Source organism: Mytilus californianus, unplaced genomic scaffold (genome assembly GCF_021869535.1).
Source record: "Mytilus californianus isolate M0D057914Y unplaced genomic scaffold, xbMytCali1.0.p SCAF_1, whole genome shotgun sequence".
NCBI lineage: Eukaryota > Metazoa > Mollusca > Bivalvia > Mytilida > Mytilidae > Mytilus > Mytilus californianus.
In genome coordinates this window covers 118,109,275-118,125,255 of record NW_026262581.1, presented here as the reverse complement: position 1 = coordinate 118,125,255, position 15,981 = coordinate 118,109,275, and positions in this window count along the sequence as shown.

Sequence of the window (15,981 nt, the reverse complement as noted above, 5' to 3'; positions counted from 1 at the left end):
ACACAGGCTCTTTAGAGCCTCTAGTTCTGATTCAATCCATTCTTTGAGAAATTTTCAATTTTTTAATCTCTATATGTCTTATCTCCCCGAACTGATCTCTCGTTGATGTTGACCTCGCATTCCTTTTAATCCTTTGATCACGTTTAACCTTGATTTTCTACCTCTTAGTCGAAACCAATTCTTGTTGTTTTTAACTATCTAAGGGTATCATCATCCAAGCTGTACCTTTTTGCTTCAACAGTGCTGATGAATCTATTAGATTTTTAGCTGATTTATTATTACGACTATGCTAAAAGTAATTCTATAGCCAGCTCAGTCAATATTGTAATAAGAAAGACGCAGAATAGGACTAATAAATGTTGCATCGACAAGTTTACAATTAATCTATATTTACTTTTGCGGAAACATTTTATAAAAGGCTTGTTTATTTAAACCATCTTAAAATCTCTAATCGTCTATCAATGTTTAGATCTTCCCGGTATTGTTTACAAAGAAACATATACAGGAAGGTTTGTTCTAGGGAAACGACCACAAAGTTTCATGTATTTAATTCAGTATGTCATAATACAGGAAAAAGTGCTTTAAATTATTTTTTTCCAGAATATGTGACGAGAAAACATTAACGGTTTGACATTTAGTAAAAAATATGAAAAACTACCCATACTTTCAAAATTATGTACTGGTAATGGATTTCTTATCAAAGAATTATATCAGTATATACAAACTTGTCAGTTATTTCCATATAAAAGTTATGAATTTTGTTTTTGTATTGAGGGGGGGGGGGGGGGGGGGGGTACTTTATCTAAGCAATAATGTCAAACGGGAAACATAAAGTGGTTGAAATATGTAGGTTAAATCAAGGCTAAGATTATACAAAAGATTCAAGGGTGCTTGATTATTCACAATAAATTACATCTGGGAATGTGTCATGAGTGGAGCAAGTCAAGTTATGATATCTCAAAGCACAAAATATATATATACATCCAGTCATTTTGGAGACGGCAATGATAAAGTCTAGTGATCATGCATGGTGATAATACTATTCAACTCTTAATATAATATTTCAGCGCTGTAAAGATATATCTTGAATAGTATCCTAGTCTCACTGGTACCCCATAGTCCTAATAGATATGAGATATGGAGGTAAAAAACTTTAAAATAGTGACACAGGGCACCACATTGTAGGAAAGCAACAGCAAGCCGATCAAAAGATCGATAACAAGTTACAACAGGCATAACAACTTCTGATCTCGAATAACCCAAGTTAAACTTCCAAAGAACTTCCTGGAGTCTAATATCTAAGTACCGCATCGGCCAAAATCAATACCCTACAGCCATGACAGCGTTTTTGTGTCTTTGGCATATTCCCCATTTGCATTCTCAATTTTAATCTGATTCAGGAATTGGATATAAAAGCAAGACAGTCATGAGTCTTTGAAAACTATACAGGATCTTACTTGACTTGAGATATCTTCACACTCTATTTGTGTCAGTTCTATGTTGATATTTTGTTTGTTTGTTTTTTTTTGTTTGTTTTTTTTTGTTTGTTTTTTTTTTTTTATTTTTTTTTTTTTTTTCTTTCTTTCACATAAAGCAACAGCAAGCACATTTACGGCAAGTTATACCAAAAACTCTACTTAGAAAATGACATTCACCGACCTCTGAGCCAAACTGATGACCAACTAAGATAATCTTATCATTATATATGCCTATGGTCAACCAATGAGAATAGTATCCTAGTCTCACTGGTACCCCATAGTCCTAATAGATATAAGATATGGAGGTAAAAAACAAAAATACCCTAAAAACAAACGTGAAATAATATACCTTTATCCTTTCAATCAGAAATAAACATATATTCAATTCTTATTTCAATAACATTTCCTATAATAATTTAATACCCCATTTTTATTTTTATTTTATTTTATTTTGATTTATTTTATTTTAGTTTTAGTTTTTGTTTTTATTTTGTTCTTATATTTACTGTATTTTGTTTGTATAACATTCTTTAACATATACTGAGACATTTTATTTGCACATCTAAAGTAAAGTACTCTTCTGATGTCTGTGGTTTTAGAACGCCTCATTAGAAAGACGGCCATAAATATGATGTTTATGGACTTGACCACTGCATGCATACTTTAATGTTCTGATGGTAAAATATTGTGGAACCAGCAAAATAAACAACTGCAGATAATTCACCAGATGAAGTCAGTAATTACAGTTATTAAAAGCGCAGACAACAACTATAAATATTCAGGAGTGACATGTTTGTCAATAAAACATCCATTTCAACAGAACTCTTCTCTTTGCTAGTTGACACTGAATAAATAGTACACATATATTTCAAACAGGTTTATTTTATTACTAGACTAATTAACGTATGTACACAGGGTTCATAAGAGACCTCTTAAGTTTTCTTTAAATAAATTCTCTCCAGATATGTTAAAGTGAACCTGGTCTTTCAAACAAGCTTCAGAAATATCTGATTGATCAACAAAATGATAATTACAATATTTACAACATAATACAATGTGCTCATTTTGCAAGTCTATTCGTTTGTTTATCACTTTTGATTTTGTGTAAACACATCCTGAAAACACTATTGCAAAATAGAAACATGTTTGTAATTTGCTCAGCTCAATAAAAAGTATGTCACATTCCCTTTTAGTTTGTGTAAGCTGTTGTGTTTCTGGATAATACATTTTATTTACATTATTGGTTCCAATATGGAACATTACAACAAAAACAATTCTTCTTTCAAGTTCAACTTTAAGCAAATATAAAACGTCACAAAGTGTTGCCCCTCCTCTTGAAACAATAGCAGTGTCAAAAACACAATTTGACAAAAAATGAATCATGGAATCCCCAATGAAAAGGATGGGCGTACATTCTTTTGGTTTTTTCATCTAAATAACTCTTGACTTTTTAACTACATTGTACGAGAAAACAAACTTTGCAGCTAGTAAATCAAACTGTAAGCCTCTTTTGTCTTTCAAATACCCTTTTCTGGAGGGAAACATTAAATTAATGTTCCTTTGTCTCCCATTAAAACCTACAACATTGACAGAGACTGCATATCTCATAACTAGCGTATACCAATTAGGAATAGGGTCAAATTTAAGAAAAACAACTGTACAATTTATACACTCATCTATAATAAATGTGATAACCGAAGGCAACAACCAGTAAGGGGGAAAAGCATAATAACTTTTTCTCGAATCATATATTTGACTAAACGCATTAACACCTGCTGTACATGGAGATGGTTAAGGAGTGAAATGGTCTAGTGGTTTTCCCTCACATGTAGTCATTGTGTTACTATCCAAGGCAAACATATCTACATCATGTGGGCCGTAAATATATTCTATATACACCCACGTACGTTTACTAATAGTTGTGTCCGACTTTGACAGTGACCTTGAATGAACATCTGCAGGATTTTCCGCAGTATTTATATATACTAAAGATAAGAAACAGTTATTCATAAATATGACCTGAAAAATTTCTTTCAGTATTTTTGTGAGATCAGAATTTTTTGAATGTTGATTTTCCCAAGCATAAACAACAGCCTGATTGTCGACATGAGCAATTATTCTTTTACACTTAATGAGATGTTGAATGCTTATCAAACTATTTTTTAAAGCTAATGCTTCTTTTAACATAATTGGAAGTTTCAAAGACTTCTGATCCCAATAATCTGAAATTATTCCTTCTTTCATATCTTTTCCAGAAATTGTAGCACCCCATTTAATTGTAACCTGACGAATCAGTTGATATTTCTAAAATGAAATGTCGGTCTGAGACCCATAAAAATGGTTTATCCCATGTACCTAAAAATTCCCAGTACATGATTTCCGCCTTAATTTCATCGTCTATTAAAACATTGGAGGAATTTAGAATTGCATTAGATATAGCTTGGTTAGCAGCGGATGTATACAATATTGCACCTGGAATTGCAAGACACATAGATATACATAAACCTGTAAACTTCTGTATTGTGGTAACTGGTACCCTCTGACTCAGTTAGATTTCAATTCTGAGATTTTTAATTTTAATTTTCTTTTTTTTGTGACAAAAAACGATTGCATTTTTGAGTCAATTGTCATTCCAAGAAAAGTAATGCACTGTATTGGCGTGAGCACCGATTTACTTATGTTAAAAAAATAGCCTAAGTTAGAGAATAAACTAAACTCCTTGGGTGATGGATCGTTGAACTCTCCGATGAGACGGTCATCAATGTACAATAGACAGGACACAGATAACTGTCTTAATAACGATATAGCCGTCAATTTAAGTGTGTTATACACAAAAGCAGAATTTTTCCACCCAATAGCCAAGGTGTTACATTGAAAAATAATGATACCCCCCCCCCCCCCCACTGAAAACCTAAAAGTGTTCTTGAATCTTCTGAGACTAATACATTGTCGTAACCGGACTTGTCGTCAAGTTTTGTCAGGAAACTATCTTTCTTAACCATCTTAGGAACATCCACTAATGTATCTAATTTAAAAGGTGTGTCTCTCATAAAACAGTTCAAATACATAAGGTTTATACATAGTCTTGGCTTTAATGGTTCAGTGGTGATAGGTGAAACTATATGGGGTGAATGAGCTTCCCCAACTTTTTCAAGGTAAGTTACGGCACAAGATTTAATACGTTCAATTAACTCAGAATTTATAAAATCCACAAAATTTTCACAATTGCGAGCATTTTTGAATTGCCTTGCGGGTGGGAATTTGTCATCATAATGCATTCCCCAAAATTCTCCTTTGTAAGGTTGCATAAAATCATGAATGTTAACTCCTTTCTCTAGCCATTTCAATTGTTCACTATTAGGATCAGCAATTATAGAACGCCACTGATTAACATGACTATGTAAATTTCCTGCAACATAGTATGTTGGATCATAAACAGCAAAGAGATCATGGAGAATCATATTTACATCCAACGGAGTTGAATTATGATAGAAGTTCAGTAAATAATCGACAATTTTATTATCCGCAGTTACTAGTCTTGGAGGAAAACACAGCTTCTCTACTGTCCATGGTTGAAAAGTAGGCATATATTCCCATTTATTCGGTTTTACAGTCGCTGATCCAGATGAAATCTACAAGATAAGTCGTCACTATTTCCGTGGACAGTCAACTCACAAATATGACACCCACTATAATTGAGACCAGGCCTCATTCTTGAGTTACCACCCCCTCTTCTGTTTTGGCTATAGTATGACCTTGGTGGTGCTGAGTTGTGAAAACGAGGCATAAAATGTTGCATCATTTGGAACATAGGTGTGAACTGATCTAAAGAATTTGAAGCATTTCCCCTAACATTATTTTCTTCAACCTTTGATGTTGTTTCATTCTCTTCATTGAATTTTCCATGCAGCTTTAAAAATTTCTGTTCTTTTTCGTATATTTTTGCCTCCGCTGCGGAACATAATAAGGATGTAACAAGATGGCCAATTCTGGGTTGCGATTAAATGCACAAAAAGCGTTGCGATACCAAAAAAAATAACTCTTTGTCATTGTGGTCATATCTGCGACCCATCTCGTCTCAATGCATGAGTTTCATTTGTAGACTATCAACATTTATCTCTCCCGCTCTAGCGGCGTACTCCTTAACTTCACGTAACGCTTGAGCTACTGTGTCTACACTTAAACTCTTTTTCATCTCATCAATTTGCTGCTTCAAATCAGAATTCTAAAACGACACACATCTTATGTTTAATAATAAACTTCACCTTATCATAAATTTAATCCATTATAATCTTGAATTTTGAAAAATCCTTGAAACGTTCAAAAATCGATTGTAAAGAAGAATTATCTTTTGTGGCTATAGCCTCTGCAGATGTAAACTTGCTGCACATCTCGTTACCTAATGTATATTGACGCAACATTGAATCTGATTTCCAACCTACATGAAGTTTTATTGCATCTTTATCTATTCCTAACCATGCCAATGTCAATGCACAACCACTGCAGGTGCTATGAGGGGTTTCTCCCTCCCACAAATTTAGTTTAGTAAGGTACAACTTTAATCTAGCATGCGCTGCCGACGAAGATAACGGTTTACTGCTCAATTTCTGATTTGAATCTAATGGACGAAAAGCATAGCCCAACTTTAAAGTAAAACCTATGCTATCACATAGCTTTACATAATCTTGTAACATTTTGACTGGGCACAATTCAGCATGAGTTTTTAAAACGACAACAACTCTTGGATCACGAATATCAACAGTTTTACCTTTGGTAAGTTGTATTACAATGCCATTATTCTCCGGAAGTACAAAAAACTGATTTGTTAATAACGAACCAAGATCACCTGCTCTTTCCCCGGTGCTAGCGAGCAAATTAAAAAATGTCAGATCTCTTCGGTAGATATATTGTTGTGCGTTCTAAAGCTCTGGGTTACAGAGTTTGTATGAAATATGTCTGGAAATTTTGAAAAGTTTGTTTTTAAATAAAGGCGGTGTATGCTTTGGAATGGTAGCACTGGAGGATTGATCTAGTCTTATTGCTGATAAATGTTTTTTTATAACAGAGGCTGCTGCAGGATTTCCAAAGCCTGTAACATTATTCCAGTCAGTACTTCTACCATAATCCCGAAAAATTGCCCTTAATTGACCAATGAGACTGTCTACTGACCCCGCGAATCTTCTAAAGGGACATTCACATGACTTGTCACATTTTTTAGTATTTCCCATCGAAGAACACCCTGATTATGCACCTGTGTTTTTCCTTTTCCATCTTTAAAAATTAAAAACATTCTTATATCTAATGGCAGCGCAGAAGATAAATCTCTCTGGGGATTCAAATTGTTTAGGAAACTAATCAGTTCTAATTTTAAAGCTTCTTTCTGTTTGGAGTATTTTGTACTTTGTAAGAATGCATCCAATTCATGTAACCTTTCGTTAATACTGTCGTGATCAATGTGTATTCCAGAGGATAAAGACGTGTCATTCTATAAAAGGATAAAGAAAAAACCTTAACAAACAACGGAAATCTTAATGCACAAATAGTTATAATTATTTCTGAATTGTTTTCGTTCTTTCTTGTTTAATTATTATCATACTTATTATTTATTATAATCTTAACTCTAAGGTTCGCCCCGAACCATATCAACCAAGATCGATATCCAATACATCAAGTTCCATGGTTCGACTCATATCACATACTCTTAACTTTCGTAGTCTGATACGGCTCTCCCCGAATCATAACCTAAATTAATGACACTCTAAACAATTCCAAGGTTCGCCCCGAACCAAGACCTAACACAGTCTATAAGCACATTCTTTTTCTCTCGCCCTATACCACTTGTATCAAATTGAATAAATTTAAGGTTCGACCCGAACCAAACGCATGCAGCCTAAAATACAAATAATATCAAAAATTATATTTCACTCTCCATTATATCTCTCTCTCCCCCTATCCGAATCATATCCTTAATAACACTCTAAACAATTCCAAGTTTCGCTCTGAACCAAGACCTAACATAGTCTATAAGCACATGATTTTTGTCTCCCCCCAGCTATACCACTTGTATCAAATTTTAATAATTTTAAGGTTCGCCCCGAACCAACGCATACAGCCTAAAATACAAATAATATCCAAACTGAATATATTTCACTCTCCCATAGCTCTCTCTCCCTATCCACATGTATCGAATGTTAATAAAATTTAAGGCTCGCCCCGAACCAACTCATGCAGCCTAAAATACCATGGCTCCCGTTCAAAGCATGCCCGCCATGGATTTTTTTCTAAATTGCATTACAATTATTACTTTTTGAATGTGAACTGCATTTTAGATGTCACAGATCCACCTGACGTCCGAAACTAAAAAGCAGTCTGAAAATATTCATAACATTATATCTGTCTAATGACAACTGCTGCTTTGTAATGCTATGAATACAGATACCATGTGGATTTTTACTAGGATACTAGACATTCTTATCCTCAGATAACCTCATACTTCATCAAACTCATTGTCACTAACATCAGTGTATCAGATAAAAATATTAATGTTATCCTCGTTTAACCTTCTCCACCTTATTCTATGTCTACTCTAACCTGTCCTCAGATAACCTCATACTTCGTCACTCATTGTCATTAACATCTGTGTACTAGACAGAATAACCCAGCTGTATTATACACCTTATTCTATGTCTAATCTAACCAAATCTGATTTAACGACAGACACAATTAAACAAAATTAAAGATCTTACCGATGGTTCATTTGTCGTGCCTTTCTTGCTTTGACCCGCCTGATTGTCTCCTTCACCTTTTCGCTTTTTATTCTAATCAGCTCTACTAACATGTTCATTTGCTAATTCTATAGCACAATGAGCTAACTTGACCAAGGCATTGGTGTCCAGTGACTTTTTTAGAATTGCTTCTACTCTTTCAATGTCAACACCGAAACTTTTTGTTATAGATTTGATGAGATCGTCGCGATCAAGTGTATCTAAGGATTCTTCAGTAAATCCATGTAACTCTTCCACAAGTACAGAATTTTGGAACTTTATGATAAGTTCCATTAACATATCCGAATTAAACTTTATGTCACTAATGAGTTTCATCTTGATAACAGATCACTAAAAATTAGCTCGCTGATAATACGGCACAGCCTCTGAGCCAAACTGATGACCAACTAAGATAATCTTATCATTATATATGCCTATGGTCAACCAATGAGAATAGCGTATTCACGTTACATACAAAGATATAAGTCTTTTCTTAGAAAGGAAAGAAATTATTAGAATACGAATATATATATACACGACAGTTTATTTTTAATCCTTTTGTCCTTTCTTGTTCAAGATATTTTTGGTAAAATAGCTGTATCAATCGATTTACAACTATCTTTTCGTGATTTGGTTAAGTTATTTATGTATCGTTGATATGTGCATACCAACAATCGATATGTACGGACAACAAGCATTTAATGTGACATTTTAAAGAAATTCTTTGGTCGCTGTCTATCATATTTGTTTTTCGTTTACTGTTTTGTACATAAATCGTTGGTTATCTCGTTTGATTTTTTTTTACATTTTTTAAAGTCGGAACCATGTAATAGCTAAATATACTTTAAAGTCCTATAAATTCTTACATCCTTGTCATATGGTCACTGGTGGATAGATAAAGAACATCACCAGAAGAAAAGTTCTCTGATTGCATTTGGTCAAAAGCGACTAAGTAAGGACATTGTGTCATAAAAGCTTTAATACACAACATGAACTCTTCCTTTTAACGTGTTTTCATTTCTAAGCATTTCTCATATTTAAAACCGACTAAAGAATATTTTAAGTATACGTTGCTGAGACTACGACCCAACAACTCAAACAATTAATTGTGATATGCCAAAGTGTCAACAAACAGTCATCATACAATAGACGTGAGAGTACCCAAATTACACCTTTTTTGAAAGAGTTTATTTAAGAAATAGACATAAGTTATTGTATAGTTGTTTGCTTTTGAATTGAAATAATTGACTGTGAATAGAAGAAGCTAATGATGAAGTTAAACTACCTTTATTAAATATATGTAATAGGGTGTACATTCTTGCACAAGTCAGTTGAAAGCAATGTTGGATAGTTGTGAATAGAAAAGTGTATATACAGCTACTATTTGAATATACATTTTAAAGCTCGACTATTTCATTTATTACTTGGGATTGTACATCATTTTTTCATAATCCTATTGGAAATCCCAGTTTCTACAAACCGAATGTATAATGCAAATTGCACAAACCAATCGCAATATAAATTTAAGCACTCAGTTTGCTTTATAATCTGAATGCATTTATTTATCTATCATATCTTTATATTTATTTTCCAGTATGGATGCCTTTATATTCCCAACTCGTTTTTAACGTCTACTCGGAGACGTTATTAAGAATTGAACGATGGACAGTCTGCGGGCTGAATGCTTCTTACTACCTGATTGGAAGATATTACTGAGACGTTAATAATTAAAGTTCGTTGATTGGTTGGGACAATCCAAACCTAGTAAATGTCTGTCAATCCCGTAGAGTATCGAATTTGTACTCTCTATTTTAGCAATTATATTTTGTCTGGTCACCAATCATGCATATCGGTACACAGGTAACTTTTATCTATAAATAGCCGAATATCCTGTAAACACACACATGATTGTTTCACATTCAATCCAGTCGCTCACTGTTATGCACATTTTATACACGAAAAACATAAGATAACTTGAACATGGTTATGATATTTAATGACGAGAGAATAAATTGTTTGACAAATATGTAAAGCATTTACAACCATGATTTGAAGGATTATTCCGTTGGACCTTATTTGATATATAACATTAAACGATATACTGCTTCATAACGTGTGTGGTAAAATTTGTTGATTGACATGCAAGGCTATTCTGAATGAATTAATCTACAAAGCGAGAACACTTTCCACTTTCATCAGCTAAGAGACGGCTAGCTTTTTTCGAAAAGCTATTACTTGTTGAAGCTGTCTGTACTCATGGTAGATGTTGTGTAGATACATTTAAAGTCCATTCTCCATGTGAAGTGAAACCCTGTGGCATGCAACTTATTAGAAGGTTTCGTATATTTTTCTTGAGAGTAACACACCAGCTTCATTTGGACCTCTTATATAGAGACTTATTTTGGTCTCATAAAACATCTCAAACTCTAAGGATTTCCTGATTTTACTTAAATCAATCCAAATATTCTACAGGGAAACTTGGTTTTGAAGAATATCTTATTTTCAGAAGTTTTATGAATGCCTGAACCGATACTCTCTAAAGAACCAATTTATATAAAAAGACATGTAGATATAAAAAGATACCAGGATTAACGCCAGACGCGAGTTAACTCTACAAATAATCATCAGTGACGCTCGAATAAAAGTAGTTAAAAAAAAAAGACCAAATAAAGTACGAAGTTAAGTAAACTATTCCTTGGGTAGAACTCCCTTGGCATTTCGAAAATGTCAAAGTTTATAAAAGGACAGTGACTCAAAAAAGAAAACAAAAGAGAAACAGCTAGAGGTCAGAATACCGTAAGCAATGATGACCGTGCTTGAAAGTCTCATGTCAAGCTCTTACAGCCGTGTCCTGAATTTAGATAAGAAAAGCGAAAATTCGCATTCGCGATTGAAATAAATATTTATGCATGAACGTGGTATTTTTGCGCAAGAAATAGTAAATAGAAAGCATACGCACTGATACTCTGGATAAGAACACGCATTTGCGTATTCACATATATTAATCTAATAGTTGAATTCGGATGTCAAACTACCTATGTACCTCAAGTGTTTTGACTCCGGATTCATTGACATTGTGAACGCAAACCGATAGTGTACGTGTGAACAGGGTGATGTATAATGTGAATGAATCAAGACGTGTATGATAGCTAGTCACCACAATGAATACAATTTTCAAAACCGTACATAGTACAAATATTTAGATGCTATAAGGTTGAACTAATAAAAGAAAAAAAAATTGAAATTTTATAATAAACATACATTCCTGTTAGTGAACTTTTTTCCGAAAATGGCTTGAATATAGTATCAATAAACACAAATGTCAAGTATTTACGGATGGACATTTTATTTATCAAATGACCTCTTTTTAAAGTCCAACATTCCACTATATGAATATATTGCTATACAAAATATAAGTAGAGACTTATAAACCCCTTCTTAAACAGTATAAAATTATTGGCATTATGATAGTAATTAATTTTGTTACGATTATTGTAAAATATTAATTACGTTTTTTGTGAGATGCAAGGGTTTAAAAATCCTTGTGAATTGAAACCACGCAAGTATATTTTCATTCACGACCGTTTAAAATTTAGTTATTTAGCTAACTTTGGGTACACACCCCTGCTCATTGGTGCTCATACGTTACATATAATTTTCATAAAGGTAATGTAACATTTTTATATGTTAGGTCAAGTGTGTTATCTAATTGTACCAGGTTTACGTACATCTGTATTTTCACACATAGCCATTTAATACAGTTAGAGATCATCAGAGATTATATTAATTAGGAGTTATATTTAGATTTCTTTGTTTGACTAGTGAGCCCTAATGATTTGCATATGGTGCCCTAGTAAATTTATGTAAGGAGCACAGAGCACTAGGAGCCCGGATCACCGGAGCACCCGGAGCACCCGGACTTCCGGAGCACGGACTACACGGAGCCCGGTTGCCCTAGTAGTCTATATTTGTATACGGGCTTGTAGGAGTCATATAAAAGAGAGAAAGAGCGAGAGATAAGGGGGAGAGAGAATTTATAGTGAGGAGAGGACAGTTACGTTTGTAGAGTAGAGAGGAGAACCGTATTGTTGAGCCTGAAGTTAGATGTACATTTTGTTATACTTGTATAATGTGATTTTGATAATACAGTATTAAACTTTTATTCGACTTCGTGTTTATGTTCACTTACAAGACTTCGTTCAGACTGCACCAGGATCCATTTATTTATTTATGTGACCAGGATTCCCTAATCACGCTACCAGTAGATTTCAAGGGTAACCCTGTTAAAGAGTATACTTGGCATTTGTCGTCCGTGTACGAGTGAAAATTAGACACCCAACAACACAGCACAACCACAAGAATACACACTTTAGTTCAAGTACCATACTACACTTTTTCGTCACATTGGTGGCAGCGGTGGGATTTACTGTGTGTGACTTCAACGAACTTGTAATAATATAATGGAAACACCAAGAAGAACAATAAGTACATCAACTCAGGCTCCAACGCTCTCTCAGGTAAGGCAGAATTGCTTTAAAAATCAACTATTTTCCCCAGCAGATTCTGGGTTAGGTAATTCGCCTGCCACTGGTACTCTTAATGATATTCGCACGGAGACTATGCCAGAATTCCGGTATCGCCGGAGAATCGGGCACTGTTCCCCAAGAAACCATCATTATAGAGTTGTCCAGGAGAAGAGCAATACGCAAGCTGAAGATGATAGTGGAAATGGATGGAGGAAATTTTGGCTAATATGGATAAGTTTGCTTTCTCTCAGTAGTGGCCTCGTTGTAGTCGCATGGATCTATTTTCCAAACAATAGAGTAGTACAGAAGTCTCAAGAATATGTTATGATTGGATTATTAGCGATAATATGCTTGATAATTTCAACGATAGTTTTGAAATTTGTATGGAATTCCGTCATTTCTGGTTACAAGGCAGAGAACAATGTATATACATGGTCCAGGAACAGGCGAAGCCCTAATCATATGTATAATGGGCTAAGCCGTACTCCGGATAATGTTATTACTGAAACTGGTACGCCCTATGACTCAGATGAAATGTCCTCGAGTCCTAGGTCTAATCGCCCTGTTAAAAACGGGCAAAGGCAAATGGAGCTTGAGTCACCCGGGCAAACATCGGAAAACATGGGCTTATCATCAGGACATGTTCAATTGCCAGAGTCCGATAGTCAGGAAAACGAATGTACTGATATATATGGAACGACTACGGAATACCCGAACTCTCGGAGTATCCGTGGGAGAAATGTTCCTCCATCGAATGAATATCCCGTCCGTAGGACCTTTTCCGGAGCTAGCAAAGATGTTTGGAATGAATTTATTCAATACTTTGGGAATCTGTCGGAGTTAAATGTATGGAACAACGAAAAGTCACGAAGGGTCCTTCTTAGTACTCTTAGGGGACAAGCGGAGACGTATGCATATGGGATGCCATTAATTATACAGAGGGATTATAATCGTCTTAAACAAAAGATGGAGGAAAGGTTTGGACACACGGCCATGAAAGAAAGGTATGTGACTGAGGCAAAACTGAGAAAAAGACAACCTGAAGAGTCCTTGAGAGATTTCGGCCAAGCCATAGAAGATTTGTACCGTAGAGAGTATCCGGGCAATCCTGAAATTGTAGAGGAGAACTCTATCAAAGCGTTCCTTGACAAGTGTGGTCAATCAGAAGAATTTCGCCTGGCTGTCAAGAGAACCAGACCTAATACCCTGCAGGAGGCGCTAATTAATTCAATGCAGGAAGAATGCTTAAGAGTAGGAGAAAAGGACCTAGCCAAGCATTTCAAACCAGTTCAGCGGCCAATATATGAAGTTGAAGACGGGGACAGTGACGCAGATGTAACTGCAGAAACAGAAGGAACAAAAAGAGAAAATGTCGACAGAAGTAAGATTCCTTACAATTATCCACGGAATAACGGGATAGGGTCCCAAGGGCGATTCTATAACCGTGATAGATGGTGTGGAAGAGACAGATCCCCGATGTTTAAATATCGTCCACCAGAATTTCCGGAACCGAGAAGGGGACCGTAGAGATTCTCGAGAGACAGATTTACGCAGAGGAGATCGACACCAGAGGCCAGGAGAACCGTATTGTTGAGCCTGAAGTTAGATGTACATTTTGTTATACTTGTATAATGTGATTTTGATAATACAGTATTGAACTTTTATTCGACTTCGTGTTTATGTTCACTTACAAGACTTCGTTCAGACTGCACCAGGATCCATTTATTTATTTATGTGACCAGGATTCCCTAATCACGCTACCAGTAGATTTCAAGGGTAACCCTGTTCAAGAGTATACTTGGCATTTGTCGTCCGTGTACGAGTGAAACTTAGACACCCAACAACACAGCACAACCACAAGAATACACACTTTAGTTCAAGTACCATACTACACTTTTTCGTCACAGTAATTACTGATCAAACCTGTGAGACATAATGCACGTATATATACATTACAATTTTAATTATATTCTATAATTATTAGGAATAAATTCAGTCTCAGTTTTACCTTAACAATGAATATTCTCTTAGTCTGGTAGTATATATTAATGAAATTAGGCATTTTTTTTAAAGAAAAATCCTTTTGTTTGATTATCTTTCTGCTTTCCGACCACTGTGTTTCCGACCTTAGATAAATAATTATAACAGAAATATCGTTTTCTTAATTTCCTTCTTGCTTTCCGACATTTTCTTATGCTATGATTGAAATACTAAATATCAAATGATAAACGTTCAGAAATAATCAGTTTATTCTCGGTCATTGTTTATCAATAAACTATTCCCATGTTTATAAAATACTACACACACAACGTGTAGAGGGACCGTCTCAAAGCATGAATTATATAATTGCGTTATCATTATACTTGATATTCAATAAATATTTACATAATTAAAAACATATATGTTTTGTAAAATGGCAAATAGGTTCTAACATATAAATGATTTTAGAATGCAACCTAGTCTTTATTGTTTTACTTTCAAATCTACAAATAAACTTTGCCGGATTGTTAAAATATACAATGTCACGTGGTAGCCTATCCATAGAGGGACCGTATCAAAGACATAAAAACTACCTGTATAAATGATGAACAATTTTCGAGACGTTCCGAGAATCGTGATTCCGAGGATATCGAGTGGCCCATAGACACTTCCAAAACTCGCAAATATATAACTGAGGGGTTCACGCAAAAAATGTATTAATTTTTATGTGAGTAAGCCAAATAAAAGGTTCGTTCAGTATAAAGAAAGGACATTATCCTTCGTGGGAACAGTTGATGCAAGTTAGGTTAATTTATTAGTACTAAAGTAGCAGAATTCTATCACCACTAACTTAGAGCACACAATACTTTGTTAAGTCTTTGGCGAATTGCTTAATATCTCTGGATACACTATCTCAGAGATACAGGTTGAAAGTGACACAGTAAGACAATAAAGGAACCAATGAAGCTTTGCTGCTTACACGATTATATGTGTGAATAAGGCTTGAGTGAATAAGACGGGCATGTTTTTCTGGTTTAACTATAGCGAAAAAAAGTAATATCGGTTAACTCAAGTAAAACTTCTAATTTTTTTTTTTTTTGAGGGGGTCCTAAAATGTAACAGTAAAACCATTATTTTAAGAAGAACACCAGTTTAGTCTGTCTATATTTGCACCAACATTTAAGAAAGTGTGAAATTAGGGCAGCACTCTTGTGTTGAAGAGTTCTGTCGTAA